Below are 18,850 nucleotides of genomic sequence, written 5' to 3'. Positions count from 1 at the left end.
TCCCCAGCCAGCTATGCTGGCTGGGGGATTCTGGGAGTTGAAGTCCACAGGACATAAAGTCACCAAGATTGAGAAACACTGGTATAGAACAATAACAATTCCAGGCGATGTGGCTCCCTTTCCTCCTCAATATTAAAAAAAAAAAATGCAACTCGCCCTCCCTTTTGCATAGCTCGCCCCAACGCTGGCTTCTAGGAAAATAGCAAACCTCGCCTCTTTCGCCGGCCACTCAGTTGCGTCAGGCAGCCCCCTTTTACAACCCCGCTCAATCGGCTCGGCTCGCCTTTTTCCTCCTGTCTCACACCAACCTATCGAGAAGTCCTTCGGGACTCCGCCCCCTTCGGCTTAGATGAACCAATCACCAGGCAGGAGGAGGAACCCGCGGCTTCGGCCTCCTTCGCGCCCACTAACTGGGTGGGGCGGAATGACTCTGGAATGTAGCCACGTCACGCTCCAGCGGAGCGGACACGGAACGCCATTGGCTCGAAGCCAGGAAGGCGGGGTTTGAGGAGAAAAGTTACCCGCCTTAGGAAGGCAGGATGGGGTATAGAGGTGAGCTTGAAGACGGAGATGAGCGTGGCAAAAGCTTTCGGTCAGTGAGAAGAAGGGGGGGGGGGGGAGAGGAGGCGGGCACGTCTGACGCCTACGCTTCCGTCATATGATTGACGTTGGCCCCGGCAATAGTCCCCCTCACTCCTTTCCACTTCCTTAGGCGGGAGTGACGTGGCAGCGAACTTTATTTTGTGGTTCTTTCTCTGCCCTTCAGTCTGTCTCGCTTTTACCTTTTGGCTTTGTTCGCATAAGGCTCTTTGTGGTTAACTGCACCGAGGTTTATTTAATCCGCTTCTGAGTTCAAACTTGTAACATAAGCGAGTTCCCCGGATTGAACGGTGGTATAATTCGCGGTGGTTAGGACAGTCTGACTTTGGAGAATTGCATAACCGAAATCCAAATACTTTTACAGTGTAAGAAATAATGCATTGGTTTGGTGCGGTAAATCGTTGCAAAACGGCTTTCTAGTTTTATTTTTGTTCAGAAGGAGTGTAGTTCTGAACTCCAGCCAGTGTTTGTTCTTGTTTATTATGTTAACCTCGCAAATCCTTGCGAATATACATACTGTTTCCTGCTCTTGTTTATTCCAATGAAGATATTGGCTGTGCAGATTTGGGGATTTTTTAAAATGTCAGATAGAACTATCTTTGCTTTTCACATAATAAAACCCGTTAACGTGGACCAAAACTGGTTTTGGAAAGCTGGTCTCTTGAACAATTAACTTTCCCCTACAAAGGAAAAGGGATATATTCTGTATAAATTAACATTCAGTCAACTTATGATCACTACGCCTAAAATTTCTTTTGCTAAGCCTGACAGTAGCTAAGTGACTTTTCTTGCCACCATTGTTAAATGAATTACTGCAGTTGTTAAGTTAATAACACAGTTATTAAACTTATCTGGTTTCCCTATTAACCTTGCTTGTCAGAGTATTGCAAAAAGTGATCACATTAGCAATAGCAGTTAGACTTATATACCGCTTCATAGGGCTTTCAACCCTCTCTAAGCGGTTTACAGAGTCAGCATATTGCCCCCAACAACAATCCGGGTCCTCATTTTACCCACCTCGGAAGGATGGAAGGCTGAGTCAACCTTGAGCCGGTGAGATTTGAATAGCCGAACTGCAGAACTGCAGTCAGCTGAAGTAGCCTGCAGTGCTGTATTTAACCACTGCGCCACCTCGGCACATTACCCCAGAACACTCAATTATCATAAATACATGCCAGTTGCTGAGTGTCTAAATTTTGATCACCTTACCAGGGGGTGCGGCAATGGTCAAAAGTGTGAAAAACAGTCGTAAGCCACTTTTTTCAGTGCTATTGTAACGTCGGTCACTAAAAGGATGGTTGTAAGTCAAGAACAAACTGTATATCATCTACATTTGCATAAAGAAGTCTACAGAGGATAATATTTATAAAAATGAATTATGTCATATTAGAAAATTTAATTAGTTTGTTTTCCTTCTTTCAGAGTTCATTTCTTTCATGCAAAACAGACTTGAGTTCTGAAGTAATCCTGTCTCTGATGTTGAATAGGATGAGTCATTAAAACCAATGCTAGTTCAGTCCAAAATAAAACAGGACACATCCATGAACCCTTAATGGAGAAAAGGGCTGAGGCTTGACTGCTCTGCCAGTCAGATATTAGATGCATCACCAATAGAAACTGGAAGAGTAGCGGGGAATCTTCTCCAACAAATCACATGGTTGAGCTGGCCAGTACAAATTCTAAAGTGATTTTGGAGATCCATGGAGAGCTATGCTGGGAAACTTCACTATTCATGTTAAGATTGTTTATTCAGATCTGGCTCTGGTCTTCTTGCCTATTATGCCAACCATGTGGGCGGGGAGATATCCTCAAAATTAAAGGTCTAAAACATTTTTCCATATGCTTTCAATCAGTTAGTGAAGTGGTAGTCCCTACCGCCCACTAGTGGGCGTTCCAGCTTTCATAGTGGGCGGTATGGGTTTGCTATAACTCTGCTTTATCAATTTTATAAAGTAAAGTTACTTCCCTACTTTATAAATCACCATTAATATGGAACCGGTGGGCGGTTAGAAAATTTTACTACTAACAGAGATATAAAAGTGGGCGGTAGGTATAAAAAGGTTGACTATCCCTGAGTTAGTGAATACAAGTCATTCCACTGTTCCTGCAGAGATACAATCGTGATCCGACAAAAGGGCGAACGTCAAAACCCACGCCCGACTAAACTGCGTCGCTAAAACCGCAATGTCATCAATGCGCCGACAACAGCGGGTCAACAACAGCGCGTCGACAGAAGGGCGATTTACAATAGCGTGGCGGCAGAAGGGCGATTTAACTTAAGGTAAGGGTTAGGGTTAGAGTTAGGTTTAGGGTTAGGGTTAGGTTTAGTGTTACGTTTAGCGTTAGGTTTAGCGTTAGGTTTAGGTTTAGCGTTACGTTTAGGGTTAGGTTTATGGTTAGGTTTAGTTTTACAGCGCACTTCTGTCGCCACGCTGTTGTCGGCGCGATTCAGCGCTCATTCGTCGGAGCACTTTAGAACATGCGGTTTTGTCACCGGTTTATTCGGGCACGGTTTTGTCATTCGCCCTTTTGTCGGTGAACCAATACAATATCCCCACAGGTGTTCTTTAAAGGTTTTCTGCAGCACTTGATCTGTCTGGTTACCTGAGACTTGGGGTGAAACCAATCTGAGTTCTGCCAATTTTTTTCTAGCCCAAGTGACAGCAAGACCAATGACCTTGACACCATTACATTAATACTCTGGAAAACAGAAAAATCTCTTTCAAGATAAAAGATTGGGAAATCATGGGCAAAGTGATAAAAACTGCTCTCAGTACATCATGCAAAGTCCTCTTATTTCATCCTGCACCCATCCTACCTGCCATCAAGGTTATTTTTTTAATATGGTTCTACTATATTTCCTGAAGAAAAGAATTGGGTTCAGAATTAACTATAGTGATTAAATTTCACTTGGATAATTTGAAAGATGGCTAATGTTTGGATTCCAGCTGTGTGCCCATATTCATCCAATATAGGATTTCTTATGGAACACAGCCATCTCTTTCTATCTTCTCAGTCCCAGTTGAAGTACTGCTAACTTGTCAAAAACTGCTTACACACAGATACAGGTTGCATAACTTTAGAAAGAGGTCTCATTTCAACCACGGAGTCAATCTTTAAGTAAAGGTAAATCAACAAATTACTTGAAAGGCCAGTTTAGGGATAGATCATCTTGGAGAAGAAGATCCATCTATGTGGTCTCTAGAAATCAAAAACAACATGTTGGCACATAAGTCAACAAATTATCTTTAAAAAAAGTATTGGCAATTTCTCACTAACTTCAGCATATGTTTCAAGCCTCAGCTTTGTAAATTTCTTAACAAGGATGTCATGTAAATTGGTGGTTAGTGAGTCAGTTCAGAGGGACTAAAATCTGAATTTCCTAAATTTCACAGGGATTTCTTTTTGTTTTGTTTTGGTTTTTTTGTTATGGATACCACAAAACAGTCTTTGAGCTGGCTACTAGATTAAAATGTTCGTTTTCCTTACTTGGATTGAAGTTCTACATATAAAAATTGGGCCATCAGATGTTGTAACCTTCCTGAAGGTAGTATTTGAATGCAGATGCTTGAACATTTGGGTTCCACCACAAAACCGCGTTCGACTAAAGCGCGCTCAATGAAACCGCGTAGCTGACGTCATCAACAGGGTGACAACAGCGCGGAGACAGAAGCACGCTGTAAACGCTAAACCTAAAATTAACTCCTAAACTTAAACCTAACCCCCCTAAACCTAATCCTAAACCTAACCCTAAACCTAACCCTTAACCTAACCCTAAACCTAACCCTTAACCTAATCCTAACCCTAATCCTAACCCTAACCCTTAACCTAACCCTAAAGCTAACCCTAAACCTAACCCTAAACCTAACCCTAAACCTAACCCTAAACCTAACCCTAAACCTAACCCTAAACCTAACCCTTACCTTAAGTTGAATCGGCTTGCTTTCAAAGTGCTATTTAAAGCGCCCTTCTTTCTCCGCGCTGGCTGTTGTCGCCCTGTTGATGACATCAGCAACACGGTTTAATCGGGCGTGGCTTAGTCAAGCGCGGTTTTGTCGTGCCACGGAACATTTGCACCATTGCAGGTTCAGCTGTAAAATAAGTAAAATGTTATTGATGCTTACTCATCATATGTGGGTACTTTTTATCTCCTTTGTAACTGCTATAAGCCTTTTGGAGAAAGTACTATTAAGCAGAGTTTGGGAATAAGCCCAGATTATTCTTACTTTCACACCAAGCTTTTTAAAATTTTCAACAAATATTTTAGACCATTTAAAGAAATTATATAACTGCTCTGCGGGCATCCCAGCTATTGCCTATCCTCTAACCCAGTGTTTCCCAAACTTTTGACATATGTGTACCCCTTCTATAATTTTCGTAACGCTGAGTATCCCTCATAAAAAACGCTGAGTACCCCTCATAACTACATTAAAAAAATGTAGTTTATGATTTTCACGCTTTCATCCAGAACTTTCTGTAGATCAGCGGGCATCTTACGTGTTGCCAAAGCCTCTCTGTGTATGCAACAATGTGTGGATATGACATTTGGAGCAACATTTTGAATTCTTGCAACGAGTCCTTTATTAATTCCGACCAGGGGTGGGTTTCTCGCCCCGTTCCAACTGGTTCGGTTGGAACGGGGCCGGTGGCGTCCTCGCGCACACGCGTGCACGTGCGGCGCACGCATGCGTACTAGCATCTGTGCGATGCTCCAGCTGCTCCTGGAGGATCGCGCAGGCGCTGTATGCGTCCTGCGCATGCGTGGAAGCGCAGAACTCATCAAAACCGGGTAAGGAGTGCGGGCGCGCGGGTGGGCCCTTCGCCGTTCCCGGAAGTTACTTACTTCCGGGTTCGCCGACCAACCGGTTCGCAGGGACCGCCGCGAACCGGTTGAAGCCCACCCCCGATTCCGACCATACTTTTTGCTCCATCTGTGCTTATTCCAACACATCTATTCCAATCAATTTTTTTCTCTTGCATAAATGTATTCATAACATTAAAGATATCTTCTCCTGTTGTGATATTCCCATGAGATCCCCACCAAACTCCGGTGCAACGCGTACCCCCACCAAACTCTTCCCGTACCCCTGGGGGTACGCGTACCACACTTTGGGAAACACTGCTGTAACCAGTTTTCCTGTGTGCTTCATGTGAGTTCCTGAGAGTCCTTCTTGGCTCTAAGAGAAAATAATTCAGATGGGACAGCTAGAGAGTTTTATTTCTTTGGCAGCAACTCTGTCTGAAAGATGCTTAACAATACTGTAGAAAAGAAAGAAGGCCCTACCACTTCCTGGAAACGTTGAAGAACATGGGGGAAAAAAAACCCTGATATTTTTTCTGCTGTTGCGATTGTGATTTTCTATGAGGTTTTTAGCTTCTTTTTTAAATCAGGTTTTCCCAGTTTACAGTATGCTTAGAGCTGTTTACACAGTAGCTATTTGAATTCATATAGTATATCAAGTAACATTTGCCATACATTCAGAATAAATCAAAATTCAGACTATAAAAGAAGAAAAAAGTTGATTAATAATCTTAATGCTGAGCCTTTTAACATAATCACATTTTTGTTCAATGTATTAATAAATTCAATATTCCTGATCTGCCCCAAACAGGAAATGACTAAAAAATGCAGCAGAATAAACACAAAGAACAACTCCACCCTCTTTTTTGACAGATGTTGTTTACTCTGGATATTCAGAGAATTGGTTTTTTTTTATTTGCACATCAGTGAAAAGGCAGCTTTGCCTCTATAGTTAATATAATAGTTTTTCCTCTCTCTCTCTGTTCGTCTTGGGAAGTTTTTTTTTTCTTCATATGTTGAAGTAATTTTGCTTACGTGTGTATTAAATTACTTTGATTATTTTTAGAGATTAGATATCTTATTCATCTTCTATGAATTTAATATTATGTTGCTTTCTGTGGCTTAGCCACCATCTTGGAATATTTCTGGGTATTGCTAGTTAGATAGCTAGTTAGTTATATATCACCTTTATTATTTTTAAAAACAACTTGGTGAATATATCCAATATGCCTTCCTCCTATTTTCCCCACAACAATAACCCTTTAAGGTGGGTTCGACTGAGACAGAGTGTCTGGCCCAAGGTGACTCAGTTGGCTAAGGTGGGACTTGAACTCATCTTCTTGCTTGCTTTCTAGCCTGGTGTTGTAACCACCAAACTGGCAAGTTCAAACATCATAATCAAACATCCTTTATGACCAGACATGTTCTCGTGGCCATTATTTTGTGATGCCCATGTGAATTTGTCAGATTTCTTGTTAGACTATTTTTTTCTAACAAAAATCTCAGAAGTACATATTCTCCATGTCAACCCTAAAGCTGGCCTGAGCAAGGCCATTTTCTAGCTTCAGTGTGGAACTGAGGGTTAGAGAGGGCGGGGGGAATAGAGATAGAGGGGGTTATAGCCAAAACAAAATACTTTCTCTTGGGAACCAAGGACATTTCCACAGGTGGACAGGGAGTGATGTTACCAGGCAACCAGATGACATCATGATTGGACCATGTGACTGACTGACTGGGGAAGGGGAAAACTTTTACTTTTAACTGATTGAAAACCATGGGAATGTTCAGAGTCAGTTTTCACCAGCCTGTGCAGGGGTGGGTTTCTCGCCCCGTTCCAACTAGTTCGGTTGGAATGGGGCCAGCGGCGTCCTCGTGCACGCGTGCGGTGCACGCATGCGTACTAGCGTCTGCGATGCTCCAGCTGCTCCTGGACGATCGCGCAGGCGCTGTATGCGTCCTGCGCATGCGTGGAAGCGCAGAACTCGTCCAAACCGGGTAAGGACCGCGGGCGGGCGGGCGCACCCTTCACCGTTCCCAGAAGTTACTTACTTCCGGGTTCGGTGACCAACCGGTTCGCAGGGACCGCCGCGAACCGGTTGAAACCCACCCCTGAGCCTGTGCCAATATAATATTTCCAATAAATCAGTTCTTTGAGGAATCTACCTGCCTCAGGGTCCTATTTATCATGGGAGTATTACTTGGAACCCTGACATTCCAATTATTCACATCTGTCCCCAGGATTATTCATCATAAACCAAACATTTGACCTACAATGTTTCTAAAGAGTTACTTTTACCTTTTTATCTTATCCATAATTAGCCCTGATATTGGTTTAGGAACCACAACCCATTTTCCCCACTATTCTTGAATCTTGTCTGGCATTCTGTGATCTGGATGAAGTTTACACATATCAGAAGAGTTTCCAGAACTTCATCTTTAACCTATGGCAGGTTTACAATTAGCAAATAGTTACTGACTTCAATTCTTGGTGGGTTTTTTTCCCAGCAGTCCTAGGTGTCCCTAAGTCTTCTACAATCACACTTTCTGGATGAAAGTATAATTGTTTCACCTCAGATTTCAAGATGAGCTTTCAAAAATAAACTCAAAGTAAATATAGAATTTATATCAAGCCCACTGAACTAAGGAGAACTTGAATGACATTCATTTGTAATTAAATTTATATCTTGTCTTTTTGCTTATACCATATAAGCACTTACAAGGTTGTAAATTACTAATAAAAATACGAAATTAGGACAAGTGAAATCAATACATTTAAAATGCAATAGTATTGACCACCTGAGCTGTTTCTGTGGTCTCATAGAATTTCAAATGGGTTACCTCCGTCCTGTGCTCATGCCAGTTTGATTTTAAGCTGGCTGTAAAAAGGTGGCTCCAAATTATATGCTTTGGCAACAATTTGTAACATGTTAAATTCAGATTGCAGACCTCCATTTCTGCCCTATGGACAATGCCCCTGCTGCTGCACCTTCTCACCTGTGTTTTCAAATCTCTTTCCTCCTTTACACAAAATTAAGTTACATTCATCTATACACAATTAAAGCAACAAATGTTGGTGCATGCGGGCAGAGCAAGCTTTTTTTTAAAAAAAATCACCCCCTTTCCTCAATGTACCGTATTTTCACGACCAAAAGCCGCACCGGATTATAAGCCGCAGTATCAATTAACGTTAATTTTTCAAACTTTTTCCACATATAAAGCGCACCGGGTTATAAGCCGCACATTTCCCGACGCTTCTGGACATCTGTTGCAGTCGCGAGGAGCGGCACGAGGGTTCTTGGCGCTCCGGGGGGCGCCGAGGGCGGCTGGGAGGGGCGCGCGGCTTGGTTTCTCCTCCCTGGACGTCGCAGCGGCGGCCCCGGGCGCACCGATCTCTGTGTTTTTCGCATCGGGGCATGCTCTTGCAGCGCGCCCCGATGCGAAAGGCACTGGGATCGGTGAGTTTGGGGCTGCTGCTGCGGCGTCCAGGGAGGGGAGGCCGGGCCGCGCGCCTCTCCCAGCTGCTTTCGGTGTTTCCTGGAGCGCCGGGAGCCTTCGTGCTGCTCCTCGCGACTGCAACAGATGTCCAGAAGCGGCTTTTGGGGCTGGTGGGGATTGGATTTCCGGCTCGGTGGCCCCTGTCGCTTCTGGACGTCTGTTGCGGTTGTGGGGAGCCGAGGAGAGTGTGGAGGGGAGCGCGCGACGGTTATTGGCGCTCCGGGAGGCGGGAGAGGCGCGCGGTTTGATTTCTCCTCCCTGGACGTCACGGCGGCGGCCCCGGGCGCACCGATCTCTGTGTTTTTCGCATCGGGGCGTGCTGCAAGAGCATGCCCCGATGCGAAGGGCGCGGGGATCGGTGCGCTTGGGGCTGCTGCAGTCGCGAGGAGCAAAGCAGCTGGGAGATCTTTTTCCACATATAAAGCACACCGGGTTATAAGCCGCACTGCCGATTTTGGATCAAATTTTAGGATTTTCAGTGCGGCTTATGGTCGTGAAAATACGGTACTTTACAGTAAAGTACAGTAATAGCTTCTGTAAGTCTACTTACTAACACTGCCGAGTTGTCAGTAAGAGCCGAGGTGGCACAGTGGTTAAATGCAGCACTGCAGGCTACTTCAGCTGACTGCAGTTCAGCAGTTCGGCTGTTCAAATCCCACTAGGCTCAAGGTTGACTCAGCCTTCCATCCTTCCGAGGTGGGTAAAATGAGGACCCGGATTGTTGTTGGGGGCAATATGCTGACTCTGTAAACCGCTTAGAGAGGGCTGAAAGCCCTATGAAGCAGTATATAAGTCTAACTATTGCTACTGCTGAAATAGCAAAGTGATTAAGAACTTTGCTTAGGATAGTGAAGGCTGCTGGTTTAAACTTTGGCAGAAACATGTGGTTTTCTAATTATGGGGATTTCCCCCCCCCCCTTTTAAGTATATAGTTTCCCCCCCTGGGCTATTTTTTATAAATAAACAAGCACAATATTTTACTATTTAAGATAACAAACCTCCATACGTCGATACAACATCCTGTATAGTATAGCCTTTATTGTCATTGTACATCATGTATACAACAAAATTGGTTACAATGAAATTAGTTCACTAATATGACTGTGCTGTGGCAATGGCCATGTTTTAACTTCTATTTCAGGAATGTAAAGATCCACATGAAGAAGCTTCATGATGACCTTTGTCAGGATCAAAGACCAACATTTACAAAATACTACTTTAGTGTGAACCAGGGGTGGGTTTCTCGCCCCGTTCCAACCGGTTCAGTTGGAACGGGGCCGGCGGCGTCCTCGTGCATGCGTACTAGCGCCTGTGCGATGCTCCAGCTGTTCCTGGAGGATCACGCAGGCGCTGTATGCGTTCTGCGCATGCGTGGAAGCGCAGAACTCGTCAAAACCGGGTAAGAAACGCGGGCGGGCGGGCGGGTGGATCCTTCGGCGTTCCCGGAAGTTACTTACTTCCGGGTTTGCCAACCAACCGGTTCGCGGGGACCGCTGCGAACCGCCTGAAACCCACCCCTGGTGTGAACATGTTCTTTATATCAGTGGAGATATAAAATATTTGTAAGGCATAGTTCTACATTTTGTATAATTTTATCAATAACAAAGTAGTTGGAAAAGTAAACAAAACAACATTTTTGTGCATTAATATTTGTATTTCCACTGTTTATCTAGGTATACTACTCTTCTATTATGGTTGGCTAACTATGAAACACAACAATATGTAAAAAAAGGAGTAATGATTTCTTTCTTTTTTTTTGAAGATTTATACATACTTGTTCTAATTATTCTGTAAAGTTCTGGTTTTCTCCAATAAAATACTGGCAAGTCCAACTGGGGATATATTTAATCACCTTTTCAAACAAATAAATATTTTTTATTAAGAATAAAAATATTGTTACAAGTGCAACATATCTGTTGCTAGGTTTTAAGTGAAATACACAAAATATGGCTAAACTCTCTCCACCCTAACCCATGAGATTTCTAAAGAATTTTGTCTGAGTCACTTCCTTGATGCTAATTGTGCGATAAATTGTACAAAACATAATCAAATGATCATTTAAATTTACTAAAAAAAATCTCTACTTCTGAAGTTTTTGTCATTGGAGGTGAGAAAATTCTTTAATTTGTATTTTTCAGTGGCTTGTGTACATTAAAAATAAATGTCTAGAACAGTGGTAGTCAATCTGGTCCCTACTGCCCACTTGTGGGCGTTCCAGCTTTCATGGTGGGAGGTAGGGGGTTTGTCCGATACTGAAGCACTTTCCTTTTTTTAATTTAATTGACTTTTTAAAAAAAATTCATAGCATTATTTTAAAATTTTCATTAGGTTTTCATAAAATCACCATTACTGTGGAACTGGTGGGCTGTTAGAAAATTTTACTACTAACAGAGATACAAAAGTGGGCGGTAGGCAGGGGTGGGTTTCTCGCCCCGTTCCAACCGGTTCGGTTGGAACGGGGCTGGCGGCGTCCTCGTGCACGCGCGCGGTGCATGCATGCGTACTAGCGTCTGCGCGACGCTCCAACTGCTCCTGGACGATCACGCAGGCGCTGTATGCGTCCTGCACATGCGTGGAAGTGCAGAACTCGTCAAAACCGGGTAAGGACCACGGGTGGGCGGGCGCGCCCTTCGCCGTTCCCAGAAGTTACTTACTTCCGGGTTCGGCGACCAACCGGTTTGCAGGGACCGCTGCGAACCGGTTGAAACCCACCCCGGCGGTAGGTATAAAAAGGTTGACTACCTCTGGTCTAGAATATAACAATGCTTCAGAACCTCATTTATTTAACTACTGAATTTTTATTTGATATTATGCCTTGGAACCTAGTGGCCATTCACTACCAGGATCTGCTAGAAGTGACACAAATTTCATTCTGACAATGATAACGGTCCTGCTATTTTATTTAGTAATTGCAAGATATACAGGGCGGGGCATAACCTTTTCCTAGGGGGTCACAGCAACACTTGTAATAACAACACAAATAATTCATACACCATTCGAAAGCCCATCAAAAACTGAGTTTATTGACACGATTTAATAGTCAGTATGACCACCATTAGCCCTTCTGTAACCCAATCCGGATGACGTTTCAATTTGTTTGCAATCCATTTTCGATTGATAAACGTTGCTCCAGCATCGCGAGCCTCTCGAAAGGCAATGCATTTTATTCTGTCAATGATCCTTTGTTCTTCCGAATCGAATTTTCCAGCCATTCTTAAAGCAAATTTAACATTTAATAGCTCATTCAATTCAGTTTTTTATGGGCTTTAAAATGAGGTGTCGCGGAAGTTGTAAACTGCTGTCGATCTTGCTGTGACCCCCTAGGAAAAGGTTATGCCCCGCCCTGTACTTCTCGGGTGGAGATTTCTGCAGCTATTGCTTTGATAGGTTGGGTTTGTCCAATGCACAATATAAAGTAGCCATGAACCAGCCATAATGAAATAGTTCCGAGTATCTGTCAGGCTATGAACAGGATGAGGACAACATGCAGGACAAATGTGTTATGGTCCTGATAAGACCAAAATTGTAGTCTGAAGAATGGTGACATTGTTATGCTTTGAGGCTGCTTTTCTTCAGTTGGAACTGGAGCTTTAGTGATGGTGGAGGGAATTATGAAAACTTAAAAATATTAATTCTGGCACAAAACATGCTGAAGATGAAGAGGATTTTCACTTTTCAGTACCAGTGACCTAAAGAATAGCTCCAAAACAACACAGTAATGGCTTCAGCAGAAGATCAAAGTTTTGGAATGGCCCAGCCATAGCCCAGATCTGAATGCTACTGAAAATCTGTGGTGTGAGCTGAAGAAGGCTGTGCACAGGGAAATCCCTTTTAATCTCACAAATTTGGAGTATTTTTCCAAGGAAGAGTGGGTAAAGATTCCCAAGGCAAGTGTGCCTTGCTTATAGACTTGTTGTGGCCCAGCAGGAGCCGTTGGAGCTGCCACCAGACTCCGACAGCAAGGGACCCTATGAGTCAGCTCTGGAGGATGTGGAGGAGCCTGGATAGGGTTCCGACTCCGAGCAGGGCGCAGAGAGGCTGGTTGGCTACCAGGAGGCGCCTGAGCCTTGGAGCAGTGGGGAGGAGACAAGGGAGTGTGATCCTGGCGTCATGCATTGGAGCAGTGGGGAGGAGACAAGGGAGTTGGTCCTGGATGCCCGGCAACGGAGTGCTAATAGGCATAAAGAACAGTTACGCAGTTACAGGAGATAATTGAACTCAGATGGTGGTAATTAGGCTCCTTTCAAGACTATAAAAGGAATGACTTTCCACACGCTCATCGCAGGAGTCAACATATTTACTAGAGCTGGAGAACTCTCGTGGCTAGCTTGGCAGGCTGGATTGCTGCCAAGGATAGTCTGTGCTGGATTGCTGCCAAGGTCTGGTCTGTGTGTTAATAAATCTTTGAAGTATCTTTGTCTTGGCGCGCTTTGGTGTAGGACGAGGGGGGGTTCAGAACATAGACTCCTACTGCAAAAGACAGAACACTGTCATTAAATCAAAAAGTGCTCCAACAAAGTATTAGTTTAAGGGTGTGCATCTTTTTTTTTTTTTTTTTTTTTACTGAATATTTTATTTCATTTTCATTTTCATTTTATACAATCACTTATATACTGTGCATAAAAAAAAGAAAAAAGGAAAAAAAAACCCAACATAACACTTCATTCCCCCATACACCCTCTCTTCTCCCCCTCCAACTTTCCTTTCACCCCTCCAGCATTCCCCTCTTCTACTTCCCTACCCCCTCAGACATCTCCCCCTCCCTCCATTTCACCCTCCTTACATTCCCTCTCACTCCCTCTTTACTTCTCCCTTCTCTTTCCCTCTTCTCCTCACTTTGGTGTATCCATACAATTCAATTTGTTTTTTACAATAAAAGTAGAAAAAGAAAAAAAGAAAAAAAAAGGAAAAACGAGCCGCAGTACACAAGTGAATTCTTATTGTTCTAAGGATTGAAACTGTAATTCCACCCTCCCCCCTCCCCTCTATAATCCCCCCTCCCTAACCCCCTTACGGCTTCGCAGGTCCCATGCCCGGCATAGTTCTTTAACAAGCATTTGAGTATAATAAGGTCAGCTAACTTTAAAATTAAAAAAAATAAGATAAAAGTAAAGCCAAAAAGAAAAAGGAAAAATAGTAGAAAATAAGAAATAAAAAAAAAGAAAAAAAAAGAAAAAACACCCACACTCACACACAAAAAGAAGAAAGAAACAAAAAGGGTCAATAAACCCACTACGTTAACACAGCTTCCCATTATCTGTAAATCTTAAACAATGTGACTCATTCCAAATTTCGATTATTTTGCTACTTGCAGGGTTTCAAACTATATTAGAGCCAGGTAAGTTGATCAATTAGAATTCCCCAACTAAAAATCTCCTTGCTTTGTCTATCTATTCAGACCTTTAATTTATCTCTTTTTTATCCAAATATCCAAACCTTTCTATAACACCATTAAACTCAAATACTTCTTTCATTTTTCATTTCCAACACCTCCCTTTCTATCCTTACCCACCTCCACATATAAATTTTTTACCTTCCACCCTGCCTTTATCCATATCCACATATATATTTTATCCACATTCATTGCTCCTCCCATGTTTACTCCACTTTCCTGAAGATTCTCCGACCAATCTTTCTTAACCTTATATTGATATAGCAACTCAAACAAACATCAGCTTGCGTTCTAGCCCCAGGTAATCTAATTAAACTTTCGCTGCCCTTCCCTCTCCCACGCACCTCCCAACTCCGTTCGTTCCAAACCGCAACTCAAAAAGATCACAATTTCCGTTCTCCTCGCCTAAGAAAATAGTTCATGCACAATTTGAGTTAGAGTTCAGACAAAACTTCTGTAGAATATATGTCCACAATCAGCAACGCTTCTTTCAGTCTCCATGTCTCATCATCAATATGCCACTTTTCCATTTTATCCCAGACAGAAATCATAAAGCTTTAAAAACATCGCTTAGTCTTTATTCTTTAGTCTTCTGCCCTTCCGGAAGAGGAAAGCAACACCCTCCGCCTTGTAGCCACGTGTCTCGCTGTTTGTCTTCTCCTTCTCCTTGTCTCTCCCCAGATCCGGATGAATCAGGAAGTCCCGCCTTCAGGGTCTCGTAGTAAAATTTTCGGGCTTCACAGACGGAGTTAATGCGGTGTTTTTGGTTGCCAAATGTAACTGTAATACCAGCTGGGACTTCCCATTTGTATGAAATCTGAGAGTTTCTGAGCTCTTCAGTTAAGAAAGCGTACTGTCTTCTTGTTCTTAATATTTGAGGTGGTATCTCTTTAAAAACAATCAAGTCCTCCCCATCAATTCTCAACCTCTTTCCGTAGAGCCTCTGTATTATCTCATTTCTAGATTCCCTTGTAGTAAAGTATATTATTATGTCCCTCGGAAGCTGTCGCTGTTTTGCTACCCAGGAATTCTGGCGGTAAATTCTTTGAATCTGCCAATCAAAGTTAAGTCCCGGACTTCCCACCAAGCGACTGAAAGCTTCAAAGAATGTCTGTTTCAAATTCTCCTGTTGGTTTTCACGCAGTCCTCTAACTCGTATAGCAAAGGCAGACTTGTTATAATTTATCATGACAAGTTCTTTTTGGGCAGATGCAATTTCCTGTTCTAACGTTTGAATTTTTGATATCAGATTAAGGTTAGTTTCTTCCAAAAGTTCCAATTTGTCCTCCGTTTCAGCAATATAATCTTCGAGGCTTCGAGGGGAGGAGCTGCCGCCGTCGGGAGCTCAATAAAGCTCCTGCCAGGACTCTGGTTCGTATATCTTATAAGATCTATAGATATCTCCCCTTTCTGGCAGAAAGGGGCAGGGAGAAGGTCAGTCGTTAGGATCTCTTTGTAATTCATAGCTTTTCTTTTTGCTGTGAATGGAGAAGAGGTTCAACATTAGCTGAGCCTTTACTCCGGCCAGTTTTCCGCGCTGCCTTTTTTGCAGCCTAGGCAGATTGCCTCCCCCCCCAGGACAAAGCTAAGCTATTTAAAAGCCAATCCGGGCGGGGACCATTCCCGAGGAATTTCTTCTATTACTATTTAAAATACCAGCTTCAATTTCGCAAAAGGCTCCCTTTCTTTTTTAGCTGCGTCACAAGATGGCGATCTCGTAGCTTTTGTGTTTGATCTGACGCAGCTAGTTGACCCTACCCCCCTGAAGGCTTCTCCGTACTAATTGCTAAAAGATTAACTGAGGGGAGCACAGACTTTGATTTTTGGCTCGCTTGATTGCTTGTCTTTTATTTTTATTCTGGAATGGCTCCCAAACCTAAACAGAAGCGCTTCCTTAATAACATATCTCCAAAAACTGCTATGAAGTCGCTACCCTTGTCTCCTACACCCTCCACGGGAGATTTGCTAACACAAGAATTCCTTCTCAAAACGCTTAATGATTTCAGACAGGAGATTAATCAACTGATATCGGATTTATGTGATCAATTTGATGCTAAAATTGCTCAGGCAAAGCAGGATATGATCGGAGTAATGACAGTCAAGGGTGTGCATCTTTATGTAGCAATGCTATTTTAAGTTCTTTGTTTATTTTGCCCCTAAAAGATTTCAGTTTGTTTTTTAATTGAATTGTAAAGCTTATATGTAATATTAAATATTAAATAAAAAAGCCTGAAGTGATTTATCTCAGTCTGATTGATCTGGCATTTTAGCAGGGGTGTGTAGACTTTTTGTATCCACTGTATTAATACTACCAAGGCATATTGAGACGTCAAGACCTTTCTTTTATACATTCCACAAAAGCACAAGAGAAAGAAGAAGGGAAGGGAGAAGGGAAGGAGAATGGGAAGGAAAATAAAGCTTTTCACCTTTCCTTCTCTTTTGATTACTTAATAACTACAAATAACTGAATAAGTATCAGGCTGATGTAGTGAAATCTTCAGGCATCAAACCAATCAGAATGCTGTTCTCTTCAGAAGGGATCCCATATAGTTAATTTCCTTCCTTCCTTCCTTCCAGTGGTGGGTTTCAAAAATTGTTCGAACCTACTCTGTGGGTGTGGCCTCCTTTGTGGGAGTGGCTTGCCGCCCCATGTGACCAGATGGGAGTGGCTTGCCGCCCATGTGACCAGATATGAAGATGCCGACGACACTTGTCAGAACCACCCTAAATTACCTTACACACAGCACTGGCATGCATAAGAATATGATGTAAACTTGTTTTTTAAAAGGCATCTTTGGTTTGCGTTAAAACAACTTCAACACACGCAATGTTCTGATTGCACCACAAACGCAGTAGTCATCTTTACCTTTCACAGAGGCACTGAGTTTTATAAATATGAGCATGATAGTGTAGAATAATCATATCCAAGGACCAGTGGTGGGTTTCAAAAAAGTTTGGACCCTCTTCTGTAGGTGTGGCCTGTTCTCCGGGTCCACTGGTGGAACCTCTTCTAACCGGTTTGGTAGATTTGACGAACCGGTTCTACCGAATAGGTGTGAACTGGTAGGAACCCACCTCTGCTTCCTTCCTTCCTTCCTTCCTTCCTTCCTTCCTTCCTTCCTTCCTTCCTTCCTTCCTTCCTTCCTTCCTTCCTTCCTTCCTTCCTTCCTTCCTTCCTTCCTTCCTTCCCAGCCAGCCAGCCAGCCAGCCAGCCAGCCAGCCAGCCAGCCAGTAAACACAAAATGTTGACACTGTCATGACTCCATCTCTAAGCCAAAAGAAAAAAGAAAAAAAAGAAAACAAAATTCCAAATCAAGCTACTCAAGCTAAACTCCAGAACCAAAGAGACAAATGAGCCCAAATGACTAGTCAACACATCCATTCTCTACTGGAAAGCACAATATGCCGGAAAGGCCTCAACTATAACATACACAATGCTAATCAGTCAGAGTTCTTTGCTGTTTTAGAATCAGTATTTAAAACCACAGAACTTCTTGCCCTGGAGATCCAAGCAAAGAAAACCCAGGCAATCATACCAGAGACCAAAAGAACCCAGAATCGGAACTCATTCAAATGACAGAGCAGCCAAAAACATAAAGAAGGACCCAACTATTCCCCTCCTCCCAATGAATTAAGGTTGAACCATAGGTATTGTACACAAAACACAATCCACATAAAAACCCAAATAATTACCAGCACCACTCTTGAGACTGCTTCTCCTTTTCCCTTTCTCCTTTTCTTTTGGATCTTTTTTATTTGGTTTCAGTTCATTCTTCCTGGCAACCGCCTTTGTCTCTGCTTCCTGGCTGTTGTTGCTTCTCTTACCATTAAGACTCCCCCCCCTAATATTTATGTCATGATGTCATGTCCTATACTCTGAAACAATAGCGGTCTTGATTTTTTTAGATATATAAGGTATTTTTCTGACTATAAGATGCACCAGAGTGTAAGACGCACCAAGATTTTGAAGAGGTAAATGTTAAAAAAAAAGTTTTGGCCCTCCCCAGTCCCCAGGAGCATTCTGCAGGCCTCCCAAACCCTCTCACTTCTGTTGTTTATGAAAGATGGGGCATGCAGAGAGTTTGGGAGGCTTGCAAAGTAATCCTCCTTGCCAGGGAGAGCAAAAATGTGACACATGGGGGGGTTTGGGAGATGAAAAATGGGTCCGTCCTGAGCTGCAGCTAAAAAGGAACTCCTGCCTGACATAGAGAACTCCCACCTGTCACATGGTGAATGTCCTCGACCACCTGGACCCAGAAGGCTCAGCCTTGAGAAAAGGCTGGTTGTTAAAGGCGGTTCCACCACAAATGCGCGAACGACAAAAGCGCGCCTGACTAAAACGCGGTGACAAAACCGCGCCGACAAAACCGCGCCGACAAACCGCGCCGACGAATGAGCGCTGAAGCGCGCCGACAACAGCGCGCCAACAGAAGCGCGCTGTAACCCTAACCCTAAACCTAACCCTAAACCTAACCCTAAACCTTACCTTAATTTAAATCGCGCTTCTGTCGGCGCGCTGTTGTTGGCACGCTTTTGACACTGCGGTTTTAGCGCCGCGGTTT

At 43.2% G+C, this 18,850-nt stretch overlaps 1 protein-coding gene across 3 annotated transcripts in view; it reads right to left on the bottom strand.

The window, feature by feature from the left end:
- The window catches only part of UAP1 (UDP-N-acetylglucosamine pyrophosphorylase 1), a 41,700-nt gene extending 23,699 nt beyond the window's left edge, over positions 1–18,001 (bottom strand). The window contains exon 1 of one of the 3 annotated variants that reach the window (XM_087726704.1): positions 17,982–18,001. The gene's annotated coding sequence lies outside the window, so the exon portion shown is untranslated. Of the gene's footprint in view, positions 1–208; positions 337–17,981 lie in introns of those variants that run through there. The other 2 variants (XM_087726705.1, XM_087726703.1) reach the window with 2 other exon arrangements.
- Between the last annotated feature and the right edge of the window lie 849 nt (positions 18,002–18,850).

The sequence above is a fragment of the Thamnophis sirtalis genome, unplaced genomic scaffold, assembly GCF_051295495.1.
Source record: "Thamnophis sirtalis isolate CommonGarterSnake01/CBP01778 unplaced genomic scaffold, rThaSir2_p1.2 scaffold_12, whole genome shotgun sequence".
Lineage (NCBI taxonomy): Eukaryota > Metazoa > Chordata > Lepidosauria > Squamata > Natricidae > Thamnophis > Thamnophis sirtalis.
This window is presented reverse-complemented; position numbering and strand designations above follow the sequence as displayed.